We start from the raw sequence: 9,502 nt of genomic DNA, 5'->3' as shown, positions 1-9,502 counted from the left end.
ATTCCTTGCTCCAAACACGAATTGATGAGTGTGCTTTGAAGTAAAACCTTCTCCTCTCTTGATTTGTACCCTTCACACCGTTCTTCCTCCCAATTTCTCTCTGTACTGCGTCCAGACCAGATGTTCTCCACCCAACGCCCACGCTCTCGTCTCAATACCACTCCTCTTGCTAATTCTCTTCCTTTCCTTTACTAACTACCTCTCTAATTACCCCTTTTATACCACTAAACGAAAATTTAAGTAAAATAAAGCTTAATGATTGATTAAGCCGCTTCTCAAGCTACGTCCAACCCTCTGAATTGCCCATTCATTGGCTGCTAGGGTTCTCAAACCCCTTCATATTCATATTAATGAAATTTAGCAAAAAGAAAAGTAAGTTAGTTCTCAACAAGGTTTGAACCCCCTCCCATGCACATACCAAGCCAAAGCCCAAACCACTCAACCAATCCTTATTTCATGCTAAATCCCACAATTGTAAGAGTTTATCATCATCTACACGAGTTCAATATATAAGCACATAAAAACACATAATTTAAATAACATCCAATTGGCACACATAGGACTCGAACCCAAGTCCTCACACACAATAAAGTACTCTCAACCACTTGAGCTAGTACTCTTTTAGGTCACAATTCATCGCATTTATTGCTTTAAATGTTCTCGCTACCCGTTCTAATTAAATAATTAATTAAATAACTATTTAATTTTCCCGGATCTTACACAACCCACTTGAGTTTGTGTTTGAGAAGGTTTCAAAAATTTTAATAGTATTTCACTCCTTTTGGTGGATTTGAGTGTAGCCTTGCCTTGATGCTTTGGGGGAGAGTGATCTAAACACTTGTGTGAAATTCTTTGGACCGTACTTAGTCTCGGGTTTGGTTACCAATTGTCACTAATATCTTCTTTTTTTCTCGGATTTTGATTTTTGTGATAGGAAAGTGAGATGGTGACTCCCGTGACCACTCAAGTTGCATTGGGAGACCTTGGTAAAATCTTGCAACAAATGGAGCTAAATAGAAGAGAGGATAGACCTCATCATGAAATAGTCCTCCAAGCACACATTCAAATGCAAATGCAACAAATTCAACAAATGCAACAATAATTGCAACAATTCCAACAACAAATAGAGGCTAGGAAAATAGAGCATTCTAGGCGCCAACCATCACAAAAGAAGGAAACTCCAAAGATTCCTAAGTTCTATGGTGGATGTGATCCCAAAATCTACCTTGATTGGGAAGCTCAAGTGGAACAAATTTTCAAATGAAAATCATGTAAAGGATCAAACAAAAGTTGATCTAGTAGTGTTAGAATTTTTGGAGTATGGCAAAACTTAGTGGCATAAAGTTTGTAAAAATTATGACCAAGGGCCACCTACGACTTCTTAGATGGACATTAAAACTCTTATGTGCACTAGATTTGTTCCTCCCTCCTACAGGAAGGAACTTCTTTTGAAGCTCTAAAGGCTTCACCAAGGTTCTATGTGTGGGAGTGAGCATATTAAAGAATTAGAGTCTCAAATATTTAGGGTTGGAATAAAAGAAACTGATAAAGAAAAAATGAAAAGGTTTGTGAATGGTCTTAGAAGAGACATACAAGACCAAGTAGAGTTGTATGAGTACTCTACTCTTCAAAATTTTTTCACACTTGCCCTTAGGATTGAAACTCATTTGAAAAGAAAGAATAGGGCAAGGAAGAGTTACTCAACTAACCACTACTATAGTCACTCATGGAAGGGAAAAGCTAAAGAGAAACATGATAAATCTCCTTCTAAGTCTCACCAAGCACCATCAAGTAAAAATAAGTCACCAAGTGGTCACACTCACCATTCCACTTCTCAAAGATCAAGTTCTATTAAATGTTTTAAATGTTTGGGGTATAAACACATTGCTTTGAATTGCCCAATCAAGAGGATAGTGATCTTAAAGTAGAATGATGATGAGAGTGAACATTTTCCTTCCCCTTTCCCTAAAAGTACTTCTTCCCACACTTCTTCTTCTTCAATAGAAAGGACTAAACACCTTGAAAGTGGATTTTTAATGGTAAGGCGCCAACTAGGGCAAGTTCCCAAAGAACTTGATCCTTCTCAAAGACAAAACCTTTTCCATGGGGGGTGCCTTATCAATGACAAGATATGTGCCTTCATCATAGATAGTGGAAGTTGTGTAAATATGGCTAGCCCAAGGGTGGTGGACAAGTTTGGCCTTAAAACCATTCCTCATGCCAAACCCTACAAGCTATCATGGCTTAAGGAAGAAGAAATAAAAGTAACTAAACAAGTCCTCATTAACTTTTCAATTGGCAATTTTAAGGATAAGGTATTATAGGACATTGTGCCTATGGAAGCCAACCATATTTTGCTAGGTATGCCATGACAATTTGAAAGAAAAGTTGTTTATGATGTCCATGCAAACACCTATGTTTTCTCCTCCCTAGGAAAGAAGTTCACAATCCTACCTCTCCCACCTCCACAAGAAAATGAGGACAAAAATAAAATAAAAGATGAAAAAGAAAAAGAAAAAGAGCAAGCTTTCACCAAGGAGTTATTTGCCTACAAAAAGAGCTATTCAAAGCAAGAGGTGCAACACCACTCTTCATTCTCTTCCCAAACAAACAGAGATGAACAAAAACACAAGTAAGAAAGGGAGAGTGGCATTAAAAAGAAATAGGGCATCTCCAAGACTAGGGATGGAATCATTAAAGATGAAGAAAGTTCTCATCAACTCAAGTCAAGCTCCGTCAACAAAGACTTTAAGAATTTGAGGTCAAATTCTCTCCAACAAGGGGAGAATGATAAAGGATTGATCCTTACCAAGGATGATGGCCCATGGCACATGCTTAGAAGAAAGGAAGTTCCTTGATCCCTTCCTTTGCTTTTTTTAGTTTAAAATTGCATTAAGTTGGCTTGGTTGACTATTTTTAAGTTGACTTGTTGACCTTGAATTGTTGACTCAAAGGATTTGCTTAACCTAAAGCAAACATGCTAATTCAAAATTAACTTGTGTTTCTAGGTTCATTAAGAGGTGGGACAAGGAAGGACAAGTGATCCATTTAGATGGCTTTTGGAGAGCACATGTGGAGGAAAGAGAAGGATCAAAGCTTTATAGAAACATCTAGAAAGGATGACCACATGCCTTGGCCTCCAAGAAGTCTAGAAACATCTAGAAAGAGCATCCATCTTGCTTTGGCCAAGAAGGCTTCTAGAATGTGTCCATGTGCTCCTTTGTTGACCTACTTTCTAGACTCTAGGTTTTGTTATTTGCATTATAATCCTTTTAACTTATTTGTTTTTGCTAAGAGACCCCTAGAAACTTCTATTTGAGGGGACCTCTAACACTTGTACAAGGGTTGAACATTTTGGAGAAATTAAACACCTTTGTGTAGCAACCATTGTGAAATTCTTCCTCCCTAGGGAGTGGAGTTCTTTTAAGCCTTATCTTGAATCTTGATTAAAGTGGCGACACACATCCACTAATCTTTAAGGTTTCCATGACTTCTTCTAGCCTAGCCTTGTAGTGACGTGCTTCTCACATTTTTATCATTCCTTTCCTTTCCATTTTATGCTTTCTTCTTTCTTTGTGTGTGTGACTTGGGTTTTACTCTTTTTATGTGTTATCCACTCTTATTTGTTTTGAATCAATCCATTCTTCTCTTCTCTAGAACCTTAGAAAGGAACCTTCACATCTAGATAACTTGCTATCTTAATGTCCAGTGGGGATTTCCTTGGTTTTCTTAATCAATCATCACCATATTCAATAATATTCTAAAAGGAACAAGATAATCCTACATCAAAAAGAGTTCTTCTTTTCTTCTCTATATTATCTCTTAAAATAGTGGTGTTCATAAGGTTCGGAGATCCTTCGTTGCACTCGATCGATATAACGGGTTGTTGTATCTTGGGAGAGAAACACATATGATTTGAAACACATATGATTGTGTATTTGTTTAGCCCTGTGCAGTAGGAACGTTTTCTCTCTAAGGATGGCACTATGCGTACCTCAACCTAGGATATTTCTACTCCTTTCCTTATTTATTTTTTATTTATTATTGTTATTATAATTGTTGGTCTCTGATTAATATTCATTACTTTATATATATGTCATAGTATTATTATTGATTTAATCATTATTATTATATCATTTTATAATAGTATTATTTGAGTAATTATTTTTCTAACAACTCGTTGTTACTGTTGAGGTCTAAGGTAACAATAACACAAATAGGGTAAATATTTCTAATCTAATCTACAGTGATTCCATTTAAAATCATTAGTGTTTAATAAGCCTACTTTGTATTGAAGGGTTATGCATTTGGGTTGGACTTCATCATTTTCTAGATGTGGAGAAGGAGTGATTTGGCATTGATGGTAAAGGGTACTTGGGTGTCTTGAAAGCGTAAGGTAAGATTTCATGTGTTTTAAGCCAATTGATTATCAAGTATTAATTTTTAGTGGTTTGTGTTACGATTATTGTGGATAAAAAAGGTTTTTATTAGGTTATTGACCAATGTGAGTGGAAGTGATGAAAGTAGTATTCTTTGTTATATGTGTTATGTTTTTGTCAAGTTTATTGTTATGATTAAAGCAGGTTTTCGCAACTAAGAACACTTTTTTTTCGCTTTATTTTATAATTCTACCCAAAGATTTTTGCTTCATTTCTATGTTTACACATTCCATTTTCAACTTTATCTAGCATAAAATGATTCAATGCTTTTCTGGCTTTTAATTTTGCTTCATATCTAACCGGGTAGTTGACGCCTTTGGAGAGAAATTTGGTTTAGCAGTTGAAAATAAATGGAAGTGGTTTATGCAATTTATGCAAATTGGAAGTGGTTTAAGTTTGAAAAATAATGATGAAACAAGTTGACACAAAAGCATGATATTAGTCACTAACAAATTCAATTGAGAGAACTTGGTATGGATGGGTACATGCCTGTCTCGAAGGTTTGCATTTTGATGTACTTATTGTTCTCATTATGAGTGCCATAAAAATTACAAGCCATTATAAGATAAAAGGAACAAAGCATAATTAGCATTTATTCTTATTAAATTCAAAATAAATAATATAAATGTTAGTCATATTAATTTAATAATATAAACAAATGAGATGTCTAGCGATGCTCCCCAAATAACTTATTTAAAAAAATAACATACTAAATTATTTTAAAAAAATAAAATAATAAATTGTTTCAAAAAAAAATTATAATAAATTATTTTTAAAAAATAATACTACTGCTTATGTATTTAAATATTTAATTCAAAGTGAGGGCCAAACCCACGCTACTAAAAATACTTTTTAAAAAATAAAAGAGTCACATATTGAGTGGGTTAAGTTGTCTCTTTTTAGCTTCCCCTTTGACAGCCCACTCAAAAAATAGATAGCTTCATGGTGTATTGGATGGGTTGGAAGCGGATGCACAACATACACATTAGCTTCCATTTTTTCGTTTTGGATGGGTTTTATTGGGACTCTAATGAAGTAATTTCTTATAGTGAAACTTTTTATGTTAGTTATCACTAGAATCAACATAGGAAATTGACACAGTGACAGTTTTGTAATATAATAGAAGATTTTCTTTGTTGGTTCTAGTTATAACTAACAAAAAAAAATGGAGTGTTGACAATTTTGTAATAAAGTAAAAGAGTTTATATGCCGGTTACACCTAGAACCGACATACAAAATTTGTGCGACGATAATTTTGTTATAAAATACAACTTCCTGATATTATTTTTAATTTTAAAAATAGATACTATATTGGTTGGACCGTATATTTAGCCATTAAGTAGTGGAATAATTATTAGCTTAAGTGGGATGTAATTACAATTAATGGATCTTTTGTAATTCTGATTGTTAAATCTTTTATATAAGCTAAACCATTTTCGTCAATAAGCCAAGTTAATATTAGAGTTTATATATTTTATCTTAGTGAAAATGATTCTCCTAAGTTCTTGAGTGATTCATAAACCCATTGGTTGCATCAAAGGACTTTCCCATCCTCTGTATGGTTCCTTGCTTTGAAAGAGTGATTCTTTCCTTCCACCTTTCATATTCACCTATTGTTGTTTATTCTTCACCCAAATTTAGAAAACCCAATTCTGCCCAAATTTATTTTGTGGTCATAACTCTCGTGCTACTTGCCCAAAATTAGTGATTTTTAAGCAGAAACTAAAGTTCAAAACATTAACTTTCATGTCACTTTAGAATCACCTCAAATAGATTTCTAATAGAGTTCTAATATACTAATTGTCAAATTACGCGGTGGATTGAATTAATTGGATGAAAGTTAGCACATATGAATATTAGGGTTTGAATGTTTGGGGATTTTTGGTTTTGGATCAAAATTCCATAGACAAAGGCCATAGAACTAGGTGTGTTGGAAGCCTAAGGTATAAATAGTAAACATATGCATATGATTGAAGTGTATGGAGTGGAAAATAAGGAGACTAGTATGGAATGGGGAAATTAGGGTTCTCGTAGGTGTAGGGTAGAATTATGGGTTTTCCCAAAACTGGATGCACCGCTTGGCGGCAGGCTATGTCCACTAGGCTCCAGCGTAGTGGAAGTGGTTCTCTTTATGTTAAGCAGTGCGGGTTTTGGAATTATAGTCGGTCACTTGTGATCATGAAAAAGGGACTAGTGATACATTGGATGGGATGTTAAAGGGTGAATAAGGCATGAAGTAAGGTCATGGAATAATCTTAAAGCTTATTTGATTTTGTAAGAATTTTAATACAAAGATAGCATGGAAGAGGTTTAATTAATTTAGGGTCATGGAGAAGTTGGTTGCAAAATATACATTATACTTGTGGTTTACTATTGTGTGGCCTAAATTGAGAGAATGGTGATATTATGCTAGAGTGTAGTTGGGATGTGGCATGGGATGAGATGGAAGTTCAGAAAATGTTTGGAATGGGGTGGAATATGAGAATGACTAAGTGTCTGTGGAATATTACGATTTAAAGTATTGTTGGCAGTATCCAGTGATGCTTGTTGTATTCAAGATGAGCACTAGTATCGATTTGAGGGTGTTAGAAACTGTGCAAGAATGGCAGTAAGTTTCGCTGTACTGGTGTAGCGCGTGGTGGTGAGGTTTGAAACGCCAGGCGATAGCTACAAAATTAGAGAGGGTCTGGAGCGCTTGGCGCCTAGCGGAAAGGGTGATTCCACCAGGCGATACCTGTGTGGACATTGGCCAGTATGACGTGTGATGCCTAGCGGTGAGGGTGATCTCGCTAAGTGAGACCTGCAATTCCAGAGACCTCCGAAGTGTGTGGTGCTTGGCGGCTTTGGCTTCGGCCAGGCGATCTACAATTGGTTTCACCTGGCGGCGCTTAGGCAGCACCAGGTGACAACGCAGCGACAATGGGTTATTTCTTTGGATGTGCATGATCTACAAGGCTTTGGGTAATACCTTAAGGGTGAGGCTTGTTGGAGCATTCCTTTAGTTGTTGCTTGGAATGACATTCCTTGAGTTGTGGTTCGGAATGGAGGGTAAACACGTGACATCCTTGAGTTTTGGCTCGAAATGATGGGTGGTACTGGTGTGAGTGTGCGAGTTGTGGCTCATACGGAGGGTCTCTACTCGATTGAGCAATCACAGGTTGTGGCCAGTGATTTGCTAATCTTGTGTCGAGAGTACGAATTGTGTTTCGTTTTGGGAACTCCACCTGGCATTATGGAGTGTGGTCCGTTGTAAGATTTTCCCACATGTGTTTCTACAAGTTATGGCTTATAGATGGTGGAACCACGAGTTGTGGCTTGTGATAGCAAAGGACATCTTAAGGTTATCATCTAAAGATGTAGAATGTGGATAAATTTGGTGGTGGCCATGTTTTATGGAATCAGAGGAGAGAGTTTCTTTGATGAGTATGTGTATATATTTGAATTGTGTTGTCATTTACATTGGAACTATTAGCTCACCCTATATGTTTGTGATTGGTGATGATAATGTAATTCGTTACACGGGAGTAAATAATGTTGCAGGTGGAGCTGGTGATGCCTAGAGACGAAGTGGGGCTAGAATTGGAATTGTTTTATGGACTTTTATGTTTTTGTAAACATTGGTTTTAAAAGATATAAATTTGTAATGGTTATTTTAGAACTTGCAATTTTTTAATTGTCGCACGTAAATAAATGATTTTAATTTTTCCATGGTTTGGGAAAGAGTTATAATAAATGCAGACTTATTTTAATTTGACTCTTTTTATTTAAAAATTAGTAATATCCGACCGAGGTGTTCTATAGAGCACTCCTTCTAGGTTTGCTCTAGCCACCTTTCCTTAAGAGTTTACCCAACCTCTCTTGCAAGCATCGAAACACCACCACAACCCCTTCCCCCTGCTTGAGGTATATCTCTTGGAGGAGGAACCATCATCTCATCACATCAAAACCACCATATGTGCACCATATTTCTACCATCATCATGCTTCCAAAAACGACCATCCATTTGGGACTCTCCTCTTAGCTTAAGTCATATAGCTTGAAGGAGTTTATCCCATTAAGCAATCGCTTTAGGTTACCATGTCGTATTAATACTCTTCAATATTTTTTATGTTGAGCTCCTTTTTGTCAAAGGTCTTTCCAAGAGCTATCAAATGATTCACAATGTGAGTAAATCTCTTATTGACATCATATATGCTTTCAGTAGTGTTCATTCTGAACATCTTATATTCTTGGATGAGGGTGTTCTTCTTTGCTCTTTTCACCTCATCAGTACATTTATGAGTTACCTCTAAAACATCCCATATTTCTTTGGGAAAGGGCACACATAAATACCTTATAAAATTCATCAAGTATTAGTACAAATAAAATTATATTTTAGGATCTAACATCATAGTGTGCTCTCTTATTTTCATTTGGAGTCTGTAGATAAAACTCCTAAGGCACACTTTTACCACCTGAAACCTTAGCGAGTTTTCACTAACATTTTTACCACATTTTTACCATTTGTCACCTGATTCAAGAAAATTTTTATCCAAATTATGAAGTTGGTGTTGAACCCAAAAAAGTATAGCTCAAGACAGAAAGATGAACTGAGAAAGTAAACTTTAAGCTTGCGGTTGAGCAGCGAAATTTGCGCTTAAGCAACATTTTAAGAAAACTTCATTGTAAAGAAAAATGAAGCTCCAGATTTGAAGCTGAGCATCAAAGGGAAACAACCATGGCAGGAAAACCTCCATTGTTGACCTACAAAAGGTGGATGGTCAAGCTTGGGAAGAAACCCACGTAGGGAGGAAACTTCCATGGCTAAACTTTAATCTTGGGCTAGAGCAACACTTGAAATTCTATAAATACAGGGTATGAACCTCGATTTATTCATGTTGATTTTGTATACTGGTTTATATACCATTCTAGAGAGAGAAACACTTAGTTAGTTCAGGACCTTAATATATATAGTAGTATGTAACTATAGAACGAAGGAAGCTACTCCAAGCTCATCTGGTATTCATCATCATGAGCAGTTAATTCCTCTATAGTTGGGATTGAAAATAACTTCTAAACTTTCT

This window comes from Vigna unguiculata, chromosome 11 (assembly GCF_004118075.2).
Source record: "Vigna unguiculata cultivar IT97K-499-35 chromosome 11, ASM411807v1, whole genome shotgun sequence".
Taxonomy (NCBI): Eukaryota; Viridiplantae; Streptophyta; class Magnoliopsida; order Fabales; family Fabaceae; genus Vigna; species Vigna unguiculata.
Note: the sequence above shows the minus strand (reverse complement) of the source record.